Here is a 19,828-nt window from a genome sequence, read left to right as displayed (position 1 = left end):
AGAGAGGCCTTTCCTGACCACCCCAACTAAATAGTCACTACCTTCCCTTCTTTGACTCCTTTCTTCCTTTATTTTTCTTTTTAGCACCTATCATTATTTTATTTTTATTTTTTATTGCTTTTTTTCCCCACTAGAAGATAAGCCCCACTGGGCCAGGGACCTTGTTCACCACTGTAACCTCAGCATCTGGAACAGTGTCCGGCACATAGTAGATCCTCAGCAGAAATTTTGTGAATGGTTGAACAGTGAATAATACAGAGTCCTTGCTCTTAAAGAGTTTATAGTCTAGCAGGGAATAGAGAGAATTAAAAGGCAGATAATTTCAACACAGTGCAATATTATTATAAGAGGGGTAAACACCGGATGCTATGAAAACACATAGGGAGGTTATGCATCCTAGTCCTGAGAACTGGTAGTCAAGGAAGGCTTCCAGGAGGTGGTAACATTTAAGACCCACATGGAGGACCTGCGTTGGGAGGGAATAGAAGGATGTTCCATAGAGAAGGAGCAGTAAATACAATGGCTTTGAAGTGAGGGAGTACATGGTCTCTTCCACAAAGGGCAAGTAATTCAGTGTGGCCAGAACGAACAGTTGCAAGGGTGCAGAGAGGAGACTGGTTGTTAGTGGCTAGGTCCTGAAGGATCTTGATCATCAAGCTAAGGCATTTAGATTTTATCCAGAAAGCAGCAAGGAGTCATTTAAACAGAAGAGTGAGGAAACTCTAGCACTTTATTTTATTATTTATTTTTTAAAAAGATTTTATTTATTTATTTGAGAGAGAGAGTGTGTGAACTGGAGGGAGAAGGAGAGGGAGTGAGAATCTGAAGCCAACTCTGTCCTGAGTGCAGAGCCCGATGTGGGGCTCCATCCCACGACTGCAAGATCACAACTTGAGCTGAAACCAACAGTCAGCTGCTTAACCGACTGAGCCACCCAGATGCCCCTATTTTATTTTTATTTTTTAGTAATCTCTACACCCAAAGTGAGGCTCAAACTCATGACCCTGAGCTCAAAAGTTGAATGTTCCATTGACTGAGCCAGCCAGGAGCCTTGAAGCTCTTGCATTTTAGATTTGCACTTCTTTCTAGCTCTAGTGTGGAGAATGGGAGGACTGGGGGCATAGCATGCAATATGAGGTTGTTGTCAAAATTCAGGTGGGAGCTCAGTAGGTAGAGCATGCGACTCTTGATCTCAGGGTTGTGAGTTCGAGCCCCACACATGGTGTAGAGATTACTTAAAAATGAAATCTTGGGGCGCCCGGGTGGCTCAGTCGTTAAGTGTCTGCCTTCGGCTCGGGTCATGGTCCCAGGGTCCTGGGATCGAGCCCCGCATCGGGCTCCCTGCTCGCAGGAAGCCTGCTTCTCCCTCTCCCACTCCCCCTGCTTGTGTTCCCTCTCTCGCTGTGTCTCTCTCTGTCAAATAAATAAAATCTTTTTTTTTTTTTAAGATTTATTTATTGGGGCGCCTGGGTGGCTCAGTCGTTAAGCGTCTGCCTTCAGCTCAGGTCATGATCCCAGGGTCCTGGGATCGAGCCCCGCATCGGGCTCCCTGCTCCGCGGGAAGCCTGCTTCTCCCTCTCCTATTCCCCCTGCTTGTATTCCCTCTCTCGCTGTGTCTCTCTCTGTCAAATAAATAAATAAAATCTTAAAAAAAAAAAAAAAAGATTTATTTATTTATTTGAGAGAGCGAGAAAGTACATGAGAGGGGGTAGGGTTAGAGGGAGAAGCAGGCTCCCCGCCGAGCAGGGAGCCCGATGCGGGACTCGATCCAGGGACTCCAGGATCATGACCTGAGCCGAAGGCAGTCGCTTAACCGACTGAGCCACCCAGGCGCCCAAATAAATAAAATCTTAAAAAAAAAAAAATGAAATCTTAAAAAAAAAAAAAAAATCCAGGTGAGAGATGGTTGTTGCCTGAGCTCTGAGGTGATAGTGGGAATGGAGAGAAATGGGCAGAGCTCAAGAGGTTTAGAAGGAAGAACTGATAGGCCTGAGGGATTGTTGTGGGGGATGAAGGAGAAGGGAAGATGAAGATGGCACTCAGTTTTCCGGCCTGGGTCACGGAATGGTGCCATTCTCTGGCTCTCTCCCAAGCCTAGTCCTCTTCCATCTCCACATTGTAGGAACCACCCTGATAGGCTCTCCAACCCAGGAGCCCTGCACTTTAGGCTGACGTTTCTCTAAACTTGGTCCTGTACCCAATGACCCTGCATGAATCTAACCTCTCCAGGCTCTACTCCCTTCATTTTCAACAGAGTAAATGAAACTGAAGGGGCACCTGGCTGGCTCAGTGGGTAGACCATGCAACTCCTGAGCTCTGGGTCATGAGTTCAAGCCCCACGTTGGGGGTAGAGCTTACTTAAAAAAAAATAAAAATGAAACTGAAACCACCATCTAGATAACCGTGGTTCTGTCTTACTTTTCCAACCCTGCCTGAGTCACTAGGCCTGCCTTGTGTATTAGATTGGGAGTTCATCTAAGATCAAGGATCTTCCCCAATATTTCTCTATAGAGGATAAGAGAGGGTTGTGGCCCATGGGATCCACTAATGAGTGCTATAGACCCCCTGGAAGACTCCCAGACATAAAGGGCAAAAGAATAGTGGGACAGAGTAAAATGACTCACAGGCATGCACTGTAAGTTAGTTACATTGTCCTCAGACAGGGAATAGCAGAAGTCTTGGTAGTCGTGAAAGGACAGGGAAGAGGAAATCAGCGCTTCCTTTTGTAGCCAGCTGAAAAAGTTTTGGTGAAGGGTGGATTTGGGAAGCTGTGAGAATGAAGAGGGGCAAATTGGTTGGTGGGCAAGTTTGGGGGCTTTCTAGGCATAAAGTTCAGAATGGAAAGGGCAGGAGGAAAAGAGTCAGCATCATAGTGAGATGAACAGGCTTACCCCTAATATTTGTGGGGCCCAGGGCAAGATAAAAAAATATAGGCCTACATACCAAATGTCTAAATATGTAAACGTTGTAAATCAAAGGAAACATACTGCTAAATAAAACATATTCTACCCTTTTGACAACTATGTCAATACCAATGGGAAGATTTATAATTAGAATTCTGGGACTCTTCTAGCCGCTAGTCTGACATTTGGGCTTCTGTTTCCATTCCGGGCTCTGTCCTACTACCTGGGGACCTCACACAAAAGCATGTGCTCAATGCAGCCACACATCTAAACCCCATCCACACTCCAGGCCAACAGGGTTAGTGGTGTTCCCCCAAGAGCTCCTTCTGTGCTTTTAGGAGATTGGACTCATGGGGCACCTGGGTGGCTCAGTCGTTAAGAGTCTGCCTTCGGTTCAGGTCATGATCCCAGGGTCCTGGGATCAAGCCCCACATCAAGCCCCACATCGAGCCCCACATCGAGCCCCGCATCGAGCCCCGCATCAGGCTCCCTGCTCCGCGGGAAGCCTGCTTCTCCCTCTCCCACTTCCCCTGCTGTGTTCCCCCTCTCACTGTGTCTTTCTCTGTCAAATAAATAAATAAAATCTTTAAAAAAAAAAAAAAAAGGAGATTGGACTCAGGATGAGGCCCTGGAAGGGGGCTCAGGACCCCTTGGCAAGGGGTTCTGCCAACGGGAGAATGGTTTAGAATGGGGGAGGCATGAGCTCTGGTTAGGCATATCCCCTTGGCCTTAAATTATCCTCATTCTGGAGGAGGAGACCATCTAAAACAGGCATCCAGGGTAGGGGTCCATTATGCCAGGTCCAGGGGCACAGACTCTGAAATCATATAGACTGGGCTCAAATCCCTACTCTGATATTAACTCTTCTTTGAATCTGGGCAAACTCTCTGAGCCTCAGTTTCCTTACTTATAAAATGGGGATAATATCATCTCCCTCATGGGGTTATTGTGAGAATATATTAGCTAATATGTACAAAGCCTCTGGTATTTAATAACAACCACTCATTCACATTGTTTTCCTTCCACACACCACCATGCTTTCCTCAAAGTAACCATGGAGGTTGGGGAATAAATATGAAGTTTTTTCTCAGGCAAAGCTGTCTGGGAGGAGTGGGCCTGGGGAAAAAGGAGTTTTATGAAGGAGAGAGTCATAATGTAGACAGTAACAATCCCATCTCGGGCTGGGACCATGTGGAAGAAGGAGGAAGAGTAAGTTGTCTTATATGCAGATAAATGAGAAATAGTAATGGCATAATTGCTGTTACAATCTGTTTTGCTGACAGTAGCAGCTGTTTACTTGGTTTTCAGGTTAAGACAGGGGAAGGAGGTGTGAATAATCTAAAATAATAGAAAATCCAAACATCATTTTTTTGGTGACCAGGAACACAATCAGAGAAACACATGGTTGTAAACACATATAGATTCTGTCTTTCAAATACAGAGACTGACCTTATTAAGCTGATCTTGTATTGTTCCTGAACATGTAGAGATTCTTACCATATGCTGTCACTCTTACTATTCTTGCAGCTGATATGCCCTTTTCCTCCTCAGCCATTCCAAATTCTATTCTTTATTTCAGATCCACTCCTTCCATTTTTTTTTTTAAATTAGGCTCCACGCCCAGCAGGGATCCCCAATGCAGGGCTTGAACTCACAACCCTGAGATCAAGACCTGAGCTGAGACCAAGTCAGATGCCTAACGCCTGAGCCACCCAGGCACCCCTCCTCTCCTTTCATATTAAGAATCCCTCTCCACCACCCTCCCCACCTTCCCTTGAGCTCTTCCTAATCTATATCACCTAGAATTCATTCACAGTCTTAATGTGTTTACTGTCTTGTATTGTTCTCTTATTCTTTCCTGTGTGCAAGTCTTGTCTCCCCATTTAGAGTTTAAGCTTGTTAAGGGAAGGAACTGTTTCTATTTCTCTAACATTTCCCATTTGTCTGTATCTGTGTATTCATTCGATATCATTTATTGTGTTCCCATGTGCCTGAACTGTGTTAGGTGCTAGGGGTATAAAAATTTTTCTTTACATATAATATATATGTATATATCATACACATATTTACATATATACACTGTACATATATGTGTGTACATCCACACAGACACACACATATATATCCTTCACTAGAGGAGCTAATAATGTAATGATTCATGGCTTGATAACTGCTTGTAAATGTGTTGCACACATAATGGGCCCTCAATATAGGTTCGCTGGATTGAGGGACCATGCTTCTTTTCAACTAGGCATTCAACGAGGGAACAAATGAATGCAGTAACTGAATAATGATCCCCGATACAGCTGTTCCAGGTGTACCCTCCTATATGGACCTGGTTCTGGCAGACTTAAAAGTGTAAGACTGGTTTGAGGGGAGAAGTGGTCTTTGACATCATCAAAACACAAGTCTTTTCAAGGCAGTGTTCACTGCTTCCCTTAAGGCCTAGTGATTAAATCACAAAGCATTTAACAGGTGTCAGTGAATACCTTTTGCCAGTTTGCTTCATTCAGGTTGGCGAGTTATGAGAACTGTGCCCATCATCAGAATGAAAACAGCTATTATTGAATACTTATTATGTGCTAGATGTAGTGCTGATTTCTTTACACGAATTATCTAAATCCTAACAACAGCAACTCTATGAAGTAGTTATGATTATTATCTCTACTTTACACAAGAGGAAATTGAGGCACAACTGCCGAGCAGATAGGACTTGAATGCAGGAAGTTTGATTTTACACTGTGCTGTCTACATAGTGAATTGGGAGAGTGGAGCCGCCCAGGCGCCCCAAGAACTGAGCTCTTGAGCTGGCCCGGCCACTTGCTTGCTGTGTGACCTACAGAAGTCATTTCAGCTCTCTGATCAGCAGCTCCTTCTGATCACATAGCTCAACGGTGACCACAGGGTCTTAAAGCCTATTCTTTTGAATTCAAGTCCTCTGCTCTTTCTACCAGCCTCAACTGTCTAAATCTTGTGGGGATCCCTTAAATCTCCTCTTTCACCTCCTTGTGGTATCTGCGGCAGCTTGTGGTACTGTCATTCATGAGATGGATGTCCTTTTTTGATAAGTCATGTATGAAGATCTTGATGGCTTCATGAAAGGCTTGGCTGATGAGGAGTATAGAGAGAGCTGCAGAAGGACCCTTGAACACAAATTCTTCCTGTGACGCTATCCCTCAACTGCTAGGTTTAAATGAAAACATTTTCCAGTATAGAGGATGCTTGCTATCAAGGAAGCATTCAGAGAACACATAGCTACAACTAAGCTGTGATGGAAGGGCAGGTGGCTGGTCCAATTCACTTCTGAGTGTGGAGCTTAATCTACACGGGCAATAGATGGAGACCAGGTAACATAAAAGAGCAGGCGAGAGTCGACTTCTCTTAGGAGCCTGCACACGGAAACTGACGCTGCCGAAATCCTCCGTTTTGTCCCTTCATAGATGGGATTTTGCCTCCTACGTATGTAGAGAAAGGATGATAATTATCTGAACAAGTGTGCATGGATGGCACACTTGTTGGCTTAAATAAAAATGGATTTGCTGTACTGCTCATGTTTTTTTTTATTTTTTTAAAAATTTTTATTTATTAAAAAAATTTTTTTTAAAGATTTTATTTATTTATTTGCGAGAGAGACAATGAGAGACAGAGAGCATGAGAGGGAGGAGGGTCAGAGGGAGAAGCAGACTCCCCGCCGAGCAGGGAGCCCGATGCGGGACTTGATCCTGGGACTCCAGGATCATGACCTGAGCCGAAGGCAGTCGCTTAACCGACTGAGCCACCCAGGTGCCCCTGTACTGCTCATGTTATTATTTCGCTCGGTTCTCGCTCCTTAATCTCCCTTGTTTAGTTACCACTGGTAGCTGTGGGTCCTGTTCACTAGGGCAGCCTCTGGTTGGGGTGCCTGCTAGCGTCCTTTCCTAGGGCTTCTTTAACACCAGCCAACCTGGCAGGATGACCTTTATGTCCCTGCCCTCACCACCTTCCTTAGCCTCCAGTCTCATCTTGTCATTTTCCAGAATGATTTGCATGGTTCTCCTACATGCTTTTTTCCCAACCTTCTTCATCTCTGCATGAAATTCTACAGAGACCAGGGACAAAAACCTACTAAAGAATGATCTACTCTCTTACACACACACACACACACTGGCAGGCAGACATGGTCTCTCCTCTGACCTTAACATGCCCCCAAAGATCAAATCAGGATCACTCCCAAAACAAAAAACAAGAACAAAAACAAAACAAAACAAAAAAATGGAGGAAAAAAACCTTAAAAACATCATACTGCTTCTAGGAGATGAGTCTACCCTTTTGGGGGATCCACCCGAAGATACTAAAGGACTGAATTTTTGAAGCAGGTACTTCTATGTCAGGCTGCAGCTCTGGAGGGCCTGGTGACCTGTGGTTTGGGGTCCTACTTGGTGTGTATGTTGTTTGTAGAGGTGTTTTCTTTAAGCAGAGAGTAACCTTGGTAATAGGTTAGAATTCTAAGTGTGTGTGTGGGAGAGGCACTTGGGGGGATGAGGAAAAAAGTTCTGTTCGGACCGTTAGGGGAAGGGATTCAGAAACAAGTTTTGGCTTCTGCCTTTCTGGGAACCCCAATCTTTGGGGGGCAGACTCTGGGTCAGATAGGGTGAATCAGAGGAAGGAACAGTTAAACTCCGTTTACAAACAAACATACAAACAATCGCAAATGAATTCACGCCGGGACACCCATCAGCTTCAAACGGAGAACAGAACTGAGAAAGGAGTCGAGGGCACAAGGGCAGAATTGAGAGAAAATCTGGGAAAGCTTGGAGGAAGCGTGTTCCGAGAGGTTGCCTGGGAACCGCAGCCGTAGGCAAGGCGCAGCCCAGCCGCCTTCCCCCGGGTCTCTTCCTCGCGCGGCGCTAACCCGGGCAGCCGGCGAGACGCGGTCTCGGCGGGGCCGGCTCTCTGGGTCCCTCCACCCCCGGACCCCGCCGGCTCTCGCCGCCCTCCTCGCCGCCTTCCTCGCCGCCCTCCTCGCCGCCTTCCTCGCCATCCCCGGGCCCCCTCCTCCACACCCGCTCCTCCTGGCTCCCCCTCGGTAATCTAATGACATCTCTTCAAATCCAATTACTGAATTAATTGACGTGCTAACCGAGAGGCAAACAGAAAGGGGCGGCAAACACCGGGCGGTTCAGATTTATCCTCCGGCCTCCCCAGGCCCCGGCCGGGCGAGATTTACTGGCCTCGAACACGGCGACAGTTCAAACCTTTGATTAATCATGTTTTTCTCCCGGCCCCATAATTTAGTTGCTCTTTTTCCCTCCCTGCCTTTTTTTATCAGTGGAAACAGAGACGGAGTCCTCATCAGCTTCAATTACAAATATTAAGCCCCCGGACAGCACTTTGACAGAGAGGCGGCCAGCCCCCCTCCGTTCCGCCCCCCTAAATCATCCCCGAATTAACATCACAATCGGCGGCTGGCGCGCGTTCAGATTTAAATGGTGGCATATTGTTCGCGGACGGTCTAGTTCAGACCAGCGGGTCCGCAGCTCCCGGCGGCAGCCCCCGCCTCTCCCCCCGCCGCCTCCCTCCGGCCTCCCCGGAGGCTGTGACTCAGGAGCCGCGGGAGGCTTCGGCGCCCTGTCTCTAGCAGGGGAGGCTGCAGGCGGGGGTGCGCCGGGGGGGGGGGGGGCGAACGGGCTGGTGAGAGGGGTGGGGTGTGGGGGGCGGGTCGCGCGGAGAAGAGAAACTGCAGAAGCGGGGTGACGGGGGAACGGGGTTTATGCAAATGGGAGCAAATGAAGGTGCAGAAACCGCGCGTTTGGGAACGCCGCTACACAGCCCTTTGGGGGTAGGTTGTGGCCGCCTTGACCCCTCGCAGGGTCTGCGGGTCCGCCCTTGGGTCATGGTGGAGTGGCCAGGAGGTAGGGCATTCTCTTGCTCTTTGAGTCTTGCTGGGTGAAGGAAAAACGTGTGGCAAGATTTCTCTCTTTCCCGAGCGTATTAGGGAAAATCTGCCCTAAACCACAGCCAGAAGTCTTGAAGATAGGTCTCAGAAAGGACTTACTTACGATCGTGAGGTTGAACTACCCCTTAGGGATTTTTCGGGTTAGAAGACCCTGGAAATAGCCAGATTTCTCTGAAGGCTTTTGGGGGGAAAGATACAACTATTTGGCCCTGTCCCACTCAAGCGGAGGAGACAAGGGAGAGTCATTCCCCTGACCCCATTAATCCTTTAGGAATAAAGGAGATCAGGAAGAAAAATGTCAATCCAGGAGTCTAGGTTTCCAGATATTTTCATAGCCACCTGCCTCTTCGGTCTTGCCCGCATCCATCTCTAGGACTCCATTTCTGCCTAGCAACATCACAACCAATCAAGATGCAATTAAGCCTGGCAGCTCGGCTCATCCTTAACTGGGATTGGCTGCTCACAGTGAGCGCATCCCAAGTTTTCATTGGCTGACGGCCACCTGTATGGAAATGAGAATTACCCGGGACTCTCAGCCGGTCTCCGCAGTTTGGACCTGTAGCTTACTGCGCTGAGACCTGCAAGCTCAGAGCAGGAACTCCTGGGCTCGTTTCTTGCCCTCTCTGCCTTCTCTTACCCCAAAGAGATTTCCCGAACTTTTCCCTTTTCCGTCGGCACCTCTGCCTGAGGCCTGGTCTGAAAGAAATACGACCAAATAACGCAGAAATAATGCGGATTTGTATGCTGTTTGTATCGTCTTTGCATTCTCTCGGTTCAATGTCATGATTTTGCCCCTTCCGTCCAAAGCCGCCACAGTTCCTGCCCCTTTCTCTCTTCCTCGTCCATCTCTGGGGCAGCTTCTCCTTGTGGAATCCCTCTGTCCCTGCCCACTCTTGCCCCAAACTCTCCCTTAGGGCTCAGCTCCACCAATTCCCGATTGCCTTCTCCTCCCACTCAGGATGCTGGCATCTCGCACAACGGTCTAAAGAACGGTTTAGGAGGGAGTTAGGAAAAGGACCCCCCCGCCCCAACACACACACACACACACACACACACACGCACACACACACACACCCCTCCATCCTCGCTCCCCATCCATTTTCTCCGAGGGAGCCGAGTTTGACAGCGAATTCATTCCGAGCGGGGAGGGTGATTTATTCTTCAAATATACCGACAAGTGCGGGCATGATGGAGCCCATTAAAATGTTGGGAGATTGTTTTTATGATTGAAGTCTGTATTACTCCAACCATAAAGAAAGAGAGCAAGGAGTCATTAGCATTTTCATGATGGTGTATTTCTGCTTGTCTCCGCGCCATCACTCATCTTTACTGCCCGTCCCTTTGCTCTCGCTCTGCTACAACGAGGAGAGACTGCAGCCTGAGTTGGGGTTGGGGGTGGGGGAGGCGGGGGCCAGAGATGCCCCAGCCGCTCTGCCCTTCACGCCAAATCCTCACCCTCCTTGGGACGCAGATCAAGGGGTGAGAGGCCAGACACAGAAGATATGCCTCACCTCTCTCCTGCGAGCTCCTCATGCGCCTGAACGGTGGGAGCAGGGGGTCCTGCCAAAGGGTGCTTGGAGATCTAGGCAGACCAGTTGGGGAAGAGGGTGTACCCCTTCCTTTCTTTGACTCTTCCCTTCCTGGCCTACACACCACTTAGAGCTCTCCAGGGTTATCTGCATATGGGTAAAATCAAGAATTCTTGGCTGAGTGCCCTGGGCTGGAGATATCAGAATAGAAGAGGACAAGAGGGAGGAGACCCCAAGTCCCTGGGTTTGGAGACTGTGTTGGCAAGAAGATGGGAGCCTGCACATTTGGCTTCTGTCTCTGCTACTCCTTGAAGGGCCCTTTGACCTTGCTCTGGGATGGGTTTAAGCCTTCTGTCTCCACCCTAGTTCCCCAGCTCCTGCTCCTTCCTAATTCCCTAAGTCCTTGATTCTTTTTACCCAGACATTTACACCAAGACTCTCCAGTAGCCCAGGGAACAAGTTCATACCCTCTATGAAAATAAGGGAGATAAAAATAATCACTGCCAAGGTAGGAGCCTGGAGAAAGTTGGCTATGAGTAAAATGGTGTCTCCAGGTGCACGAGGATTGTTGGAGTCACCTGTCTTCTGATGAGATTCTTAACATAAAGAAACACTCTTTAGAGTTTGGGAACAAATTGCCTGTATATCCTATTGCCCCAAATTGTATGGTGGCTCTTGAGGGAGTTGGTTGGGATAAAGGCTAGTTAAGAGGTGGGAAATGGGAAGTGTTAGCTAGTTAAGATGGGGAAATGGAAGTGTTAGCTAGCAAGACATTAACAGTGATAACAACAGTTAGTGGACCACTTTCTTCTTGGTCCGGTGCTTTCTTACTGATGTCTCCCAACAACTTAAGAGGTAGGTTTCACAACTACCATTTCACAAATGAGGAAGCCAAGGGTCAGGTGCAAGGGTGTAGGGTAGCCAAGGTCACTCAGCCAGTAAACAGAAATATCAAGATCTGAACTCTGGGCTGTTCTTCACTAACTGATGCTGCCCGAGAAGGAGTTTAGGGTCTCAAAAGTGGAAGCCAGGATGACAGAACACCCCATTTACTTCCCCTGGGCTCATAAGGAAGTGGAGACTATCCAGGAAGTGCTTACTAGGAATATTCATCCCTTGGCCACTGGTCTGGGTAGTTGGGTATTAGTTAGCACTGCTGGGATTAACCCCTCTCGAATCATTCAGGGAACATTAATTGAACACCTAATATGTGTCATTTTTGATTGGCCACACCCCCAACCCCCTCTCCCTGTCCCAGACCTCCTCGTACCCCAGTGAGATAGGTACCAAATAGAGCTCTGGTTTCCTGGGCTGGAGTGGAGGCCTAGGCAGCTGGACAGATGGAAGGAAGTGGGGTGTGGAGGTGAGAGCCTCCCTACAGCCTGCGCAGTGCCCAGAGGCAGCTATAGCGGCGGCCCCAGATTTACAGCTGCCCTGGTGCTGATGCCATAAAAGCAAACGATCCTTCTCTGTACTAATTTCTGTGTAATTAGATCTCTCCTGGCATGGACAGTGGGGAGTGGGGGTAGCCAGGAGGGGAGGGTGCCAAGGACGCTCCACAGGGGTGGGAGGAGGGGCCGCCGGACACACATGGCTTCATGTGGGTCCGATTGGGCACATGGGTCTGTGTGCATTGTGACAGAGATGGGAAATGCAATGTCACACCCATGGTAGGTAACGAGGCAGATGGGTCCTAATGTGATAACACCTTCATGCCGAGGATGGGGGAAGAGAAGCTCGCAATCATGTACAAAGATCCCAAAGCTAGAAGAATAACTCCGGCTAGTCCACATGCCCATGGAAGGTATTGAAATCCTTGGAGGAGCTGCACACAGATTTCCCCACAGGCAGCAAGACACCAAACAAAATTCCTCAGAGAGGCCTGAACAGCAAGGAATTCTGGCAGATGCATCGCATTTACATCCACATTTACAAAGCAGTATATACATTATAGCTACACATTTACCTGCATGACAGCAGATACACACCTCTCTTAATCAAATGCGGAAATTATAGCATCTGTACTAAATAGGAACTCAACAGATATTTGTCCCCTTCTCTGCCCCCACCCATTGCCTGCCCACCTCTTGCAGACAGAAAATTAAAGGACGAAAGAAGCCTTTTCTTTAAGTAAGTCTTTCTTCAAGATACTTGAAGATGGATCCCATGAAGCCAGAAAAAAAAAAAAAAAGGAATTGCAGAAGAAATCTGCAATTACCCATTAGAACTATGATGGGAGCCTGCACATTTGGCTTCTGTCTCTGCTAATCCTTAAAGGGCCCTTTGACCTTGTTCTGGGATGAGTTTAAGCCTCCTGTCTCCACCCTAGTTCCCCAGCTCCTGCTCCTTCCTAATTCCCTAAGTCCTTGATTCTTTCGGGAGCTGGTTAGAGAGTGAAAGATTCTGGAGTTCTGCCTTTCCTTAGGAAGAGCAAAGTCTCAGAGAGGAAAAGAATAGAGTTGTTATTTCTACCTCCCTCCCACTACCACCTCCACCCCATGGTGACAAACAATGACTACGGGGTATGGCAGTTATGCCATTCGGAACAACACTTCCACCAGCTAAATATAACTTCTGCGCTGGAGTGTGTTTGTGGAGGGGCCTCGGAGGGCCTCTTACCAATCTCCCTCTTTTTTTTTTTTTTTTTAAAGATTTTATTTATTTATTTGACAGAGAGAGACACAGCGAGAGAGGGAACACAAGCAGGGGGAGTAGAAGAGGGAGAAGCAGGCTTCCCGATGCGGGGCTCGATCCCAGGACCCTGGGATCATGACCTGAGCTGAAGGCAGACGCTTAACGACTGAGCCACCCAGGCGCCCCACCAATCTCCCTCTTTAGCCTAAATTTCTGTCACAGTAAGCCTGCTAGGGAGTCAGCAGCTTCTGCTTCAATCCTGCTGAAATGGAGCTCTTTACTTCATAAACCGTGTGCCCCATCGCTGGACTGCTGGAGGGATTGGGAGATCCTGTCGTGGAACTGAAATCCATCTTCTTTTTAATTTCAGAATATACCATTTTTAACTACCTGTCATATCTCCTTGAGTTATTCTAATGTTTTAAGACCAGTTCAATCAAGGCATTAATCGGCCCCCACAACAGCAATAACAATTAGATACCCATTGGAAAATCAGGAGATTTTGATCTCCACAGATGACTGTCATGTACTTATCTTAAGCCCTTGTTCTAATGGGTAATTCCTGATTAACCTGAGTAATGAAAATGTATCACAATAAAGAAAGATTTGTCATGCCTTGTTATCACTTCATAAGGCCATCCTTCTAGATACCTGCCATAACACCAGGATATTTCTGTCCCAATAAAACATGATCATGATGTGCTTGGCTAATAAAAAGGAAAAAAGCTGTGTATTAAAAATATGTTTAAATGATTTGCATGAGTGATGTAAATATAAAGCACCACCATCATCATTGTCAAAATCATCCTCAGTTTATTTGCCTTTTGAAATCCCTGCTCGACCTTGGGGGTGGGAGTAGATAAAGGAAGAGGGAGGCAGGAAATTAGCATCTATTAAATGCCAGGCACTGTGCTAAACACTCACAGTAGCCCTGTGAGATAGGTATTATTATGCCCTTATAGGTGAGGAAATTGGGCTCAAAGCAGTTAAGTCACTTGCCTGAGGTCATGCAGGGAGTCACCAGGGCATCAGGATTTTTAAACCCAGGGACGTCTGATTCCAAAGCCCCTACTTCCCCCGCAACCCCAGACTGGTTAGTTTTGCTTGGATGCAAGCAGTACCCTGCCGAGTGGACCTCGACTACTCTTGTGACACACACTCGTGAGGACGTATGCTGGGCTCGAAGACCTCACCCTTCCTTCCCAGACACCCAGACTCCCCACAGGGGCCAGGAGTTCAGAGCCTGAACTTTGTGGCTTTTGTGCTGGTCACTTTTCTGCCTTCACCCGGGGGTGCCCACATATAATCACGGGTAGCACTAACACGCCCCGTCACTGCTGTACAGTGAGACATTCAGAGACGCAGTGTCACACTCTACCCACCCCGGGACTCACACAGGCTGGCTTTACCTTCTCTTCTCCCAGGTGGTGGTGTGCATAGCCAGCAGGGGTCGCCGGCACACCAGGAATTACTACTTGTTGGGCCTGTCTCCTTCTGCCCTACAGGGTGGAAATGTTACGCCTCCGCTCTTCTCCTAAAATCTCTGGCCAATCCCTCCCCTTCCCTGCTTTCCCTTCCTAGGCAACCCCCCAACCCCTGCCCCTCGCCCCGACCCTATATGTCTCTAATGATGAGCTAAGTAGTTGCTCATTATGCAGCACCCTAATCTGCCCAATCGCAATCTGGACCAGGGACCAGGGATTCTGGCTGTCGATCCTGCCTTAGGAATGGCCAGGGAGTTGGTAAGAAGCCTGGAGTGCCCAGCCTTCTGGTTCACCCTTGCCTGATTAGGACTTTCCCTCCTCTTGGGCCTCCCCACTACCCATTGCTTCTCAGCATCCTTCACTCCACCCTGTCTTGACCATTCTTTTATTGTCCCAGTGTTCACGTAAGCATTTGTCCCAGACATCCCCAGACCCCCAGGGTCCTTTAGCTCTCTCATCTTGGGAGGGCCTAAGAATGAAGGAGGAGGCAAATCTCTCGTGGAATGATCTGTGGCCAGTGGTTTTGGATGAGAAATCATGGTTTGGGGAGGATATGGGAGGGACCCATGTACCCTGTCTTACAACAGAAAGAGAGCCAGGTGTCTGCTCCCTGTAGGAAAGGGGTCCAGACACAGGCCGTGGAGGCAGCTGTAGCCGCCTTCTGGGAGTGGCATCTCTCCGCTCTTTTCTGCCTCTCCCCTCCCCTGCTGTAGCACAATGCCCCAGCTTTCCCAGGCCCCCACCTTCCAGCAGCCCCCTCCCCCAACTCCTGGAGCCTAGTGATTGGCGGCTGCCTGCTGCAGGGCTGGCTGGCTTTATAGCTTTGCGGCAGCTGGGGAGAAAGCAAGGCCAGAGACAGAAAAATGGAAACTAACCAAGAAATGGAGAACGTTGAAAGAGTCAAAGAGGGGAAGATGGAAATAGAGGCAGAGAGACCTCAAGAATAACAGGCACTCTAAATCTAAATGATGAGAGGGACAGACTGAAGCAGAGATGGACACAAAATCATAGAGATGCTGATAAAAGATGAAGAAAATGTGATAAGAATGGGGGAAAAGGGAGAGAAAAAGCAGACAGAAAACGTCTGGATAAGTCCTGAGAGTAGGAATGTGCCGGGCTTTCCAGGTGGGCAGGAATTTCTTGGTAGTATGTAGAGGGTGGGATGGGCATCTAGGGACTCCCAGAAATTCTATGATACCGAAGACACTCTCCAGCTTGCAGCTAATCCAGTTCTCCCCACACTTGTGCTCCCGTTCATCCGTTCTAGCCTTTTCCATGGCCACAGTCTCCTGGAATTTTTAAAAATATTTTGTTTATTTAAGAAAGAGAGAGAGAGAATAGAGGGAGAGGGAGAAGCAGACTCCCTGCTGAGCAGAGAGCCCAAGGTGGGGCTCCATCCCAGGACCCTGAGATCATAACCCGAGCCAAAGGCAGCTGCTTAACCGACTGAGCCACCCAGGCATCCCTGAAGTTTTAAGATTATTACAGAAATGTCCTCCTTAAGGATGACCCGTGACGTAGTGTGGAAGAATCTTGTACTATTTTCCACGAAATGGATGGGAAAACTGAGCTCTGACACTTGGGAGGGAGGGATTTGAATATTAGAGCTATCTTTTAGTTGTCCACAGATTAGCTTATAAGGTTGTTGACCCTCTCGTGGCACTTCAGTTGGCTCATGCCACATTTACCTTATATTACAGTTATTCTTCTGTATATCCTTTTTGCTAATATATAAGCTCTTTAACAGCAAGATCTGTGTCTGCCCTTCTTTGTGGCTCCCACAGTGCCTTGTTCTTATTTACTGAGTGAACCAATGAATGGCCCCTGGAGATGTTTAAGCAGAGGTTGGATGACTACCAATGAGGGATGTAGTCCAGGGAATTTCTGTACCGAGTGAGAAGTTGGAAATATATCTCTAAGTGCCCTTTTGGTTTTGAGGGCCTATCAGTCTCCATATATGAACCTGAGTTTCTCTGTTTCTCCAAATATGCAGGGGTAAGACACAAAACAGAAACCCCCAAATTATAAAGTACCTACCGAGTGCCTGGCTCTGTGCAAGGCATTTTACACATTTGATCTCATATCATCATCACGATAACCTTTCTGGAGAGAGTTATCCACATTTTGCAGATAAGGGCTCAGAGAGATGGAGTGTTTTGCTCCAGGTCACATGGTTAAGAAGTATGACAAATTAAATCTGGAGACCTCTAACACCTATTTAATTGCCACAACACCATGATTCCACCAATCTGGGAGATTTCCAGTTTTAGAAAAGCATGGGAGGGGCGCCTGGGTGGCTCAGTCGGTTAAGCGACTGCCTTCAGCTCAGGTCATGATCCTGGAGTCCCTGGATCGAGTCCCACATCAGCCTCCCTGCTCAGCGGGGGGTCTGCTTCTCCCTCTGATCCTCTCCCCTCTCGTGCTCTCTGTCTCTCACCCTCTCTCTCTCAAATAAATAAATAAAATCTTTAAAAAAAAAAAAGAAAAGCATGGGAGTTGAGAAATAGGGAAGACAGAGGAGGGAAGATATAGCTTCTAAATTTAGGGTTAGGAGAGAGATTCTGGATTCTAACCCTGGGGGAAAAAATCCACTTTCGTGAGTTAGCATAGGACATTTCTACTCTCACCTGATTATCAATAGACCTGGAGAAAGAAAAAAATATGAGGGACCGGGACTGGCAACCTGGAGATAGGGTACTAAGCACTGGGATCTCTTGCCCCCGGTTATGGCCTTGGTAGCATAGGGCAGAGCGGTGCATCCAGTATGCAGTCTTGGAAATTTCAGGCATGTATCTTCCTGCTAGGAGGGATGCTGGGATTCTAGGGGAGTCTAGGGATGTCCAGGCTGTGGGGGTCCCATTCTGGGGTGGGGCTTTGGTTAGCACTGTGAAGGAGAAATTGATTCCAAGCTTTACATTTGTAATTTTAAGTTTTCTATTAGCTACATTAGAAAAAGTAAAAAGAACCAGGTGAGGGTTGCCTGGCTGGCTCAGTTGGGAGAGAATGCAGCTCTTCATCTTGGGGTTGTAAGTTCGAGCCCTACGTTGGGCATAGAGATTCCTTAAAAATAAAATCTTAAAAAAAAAGAACCAGGTAAAAGTAACATTAACACCATATTTTATTTAACCCAATATATCCAAATTATTATCATTTAAACAAGCCATCAATATAAAATTATTTTAAATTCTCTCTCTCTCTCTTTTTTTTTTGGTACGAAGTCTTGAAACTCCCAACATTTCAGTTTGGATTAGCCACAGTTCAAGCGTTCAGTAGTCACAGGGGCTGGTGGCTAGCATAGAGGACAGGGCAGACCTAGAGCGTGCCTCACGCTGACCAGTCAGAAGCAGTAGGAATTCTTTGATGTCGGATCCAGGCATCTTGGTTCCTGCCCTTGATTTTTCTGACACCTTGACTCAGGAGTCCTTGTTTTTATGTGAGTCTGGAGACATATTCCCAATTCCCACGGGTCAGAATTGTGTATCTATTACAGGTTCTGTGAAGTCCAGCGGCACATTAAGCTCCAGCTGCAACACTTTCCTCAAGCTCCTCTTGCCGAGCCACCGGCGACCTCCAGGCTGCCAATCCAGTGGTTTCCAGGAGTCGTTTCCTTGACCTCTCTGCTACCTCTGACCGATCCTTCCCAGTCTTCTCCGAGACTTCGAGTTCTCCAAACTTCCCTTTCATGTGGATGGTCACGTGGGTTCTGCCCTTGGCCCTCTTACCCTCTCACTCTACATGCGGCGACACCTGGCTGATCTTTCTTCACTCTCATCACCTTTACTTTCAAGGATCTTAAGCCTCTGTCTTCAGTTCCAAACTCTCTTGAGCTCCAGACTTACATTTCTCTCTCCAACAGCCTCCTGGATCTCTCTCTCCTTTGGAAGATCCCAAACACGTTGGAAATTCAACAAGTCAAAATTGCACCAGTCATATTTTCCCTCCATATATTTCTCCTTTTATACAATTTATTTGGTGAATGGCATTGCTGGTTAGCTGGTCATCGAAATGAGAAACCGGGGATCAACGTGACTGCTTCTGTTCACTTCCCATTATCTAATTATCACCAAGTCCCATTAATTCTGCATCTTCAAGAATTCTGCCTCTTTTTCTCTTGACACAGTTTCAGTTCAGTGCTCACCATTTTTGCCTGGGTTATTACAATGGGTTCCTACCTGGTTTCTGTGGACTTTCATGAGCTGTCAATAGAGTGTAAGCTTCATATGGGCAGGCATTCTTATGTTTTGTTCGTGCTGTTTCCCAGTGTCTAGAACAGCACCTGTCACATAGTAGGCACTCAATGAATATTTGTTGAGTGAACGTTTGAGTGTAGATCTCCCAGTCCAGGGGCGCCTGGGTGGCTCAGGTGTTAAGCGTCTGCCTTCGGCTCAGGTCGTGATCCCAGGGTCCTGGGATCGAGCCCCACATTGGGCTCCCTGCTCTGCAGGAAGCCTGCTTCTCCCTCTCCCGAGTGGAAGAGGGAGAACCCTGCTTGTGTTCCCTCTCTCGCTGTGTCTCTCTCTGTCAAATAAATAAATAAAATCTTAAAAAAAAAAAAAAGATCTCCCAGTCCATCTTTCCAGCCTCATTTCACAGTCTACGACCTTCACTCAGCAGCCCTACCTGAGTGTTTAAGCTTCTGAGCCAGTTATGTCTTTGCACATTCTGTTCCTTCTGTCTCTTTAAGATTGAGCTTCTACATCGTCACCCATGGTACGCTTTGTCTCCCCCAGTCTTGGTTGATTATCCTTCCTCTGTGGGCCCAGAGCCTGCCGTGCCTATCTCTAAAGTAGTGCTTATCTTGCTTTCCTGTTTTTGTTGCTTTATGTTGACTAGAAGCTGTTCGAGGGCAGTTTTTGACTGTTTTTGACCGTTCCATCTCTACTCCCAGCATCTGACCCATAAGGAGCACTCCATCAAGTTCTCTGAATTAATGCATGACATGTCTCTGTCCCAAATGACATCACATTTTACTCTTTTAGGCGACACCAGGCACTTCAACAGTATTGGTAATGTTTTTCTAAAGCTGGTTAGTGAGTCCAATGATGTTCACTTTATTATTCTTCATCCCTTCTATGTGGACACATATATCCTTTTGTATGTACGAAATATTTTATTTTTTTATTTATTAAAAAATTTTTTTTATATCGAAATATTTTAGTAAAATAATTAAAAAATTTATTTTTGGAAGGACTGGCCCTATGTGCTGGTCTCCGTACTGGACTTCAGGGACCTGAGATGTACAAACACAGAACCTACCCTCAAGCTGCTTAGAGTCGAGAGAAGAAGACTTGCAAGCATGCTGTGGTGTATTTTTGCGAAGGGTTGTATGTGGCACCTCAGGGG

Source organism: Mirounga leonina, unplaced genomic scaffold, assembly GCF_011800145.1.
Source record: "Mirounga leonina isolate KUSES-001 unplaced genomic scaffold, KU_Mleo_1.0 Mir_126, whole genome shotgun sequence".
Taxonomy (NCBI): Eukaryota; Metazoa; Chordata; class Mammalia; order Carnivora; family Phocidae; genus Mirounga; species Mirounga leonina.
Note: the sequence above shows the minus strand (reverse complement) of the source record.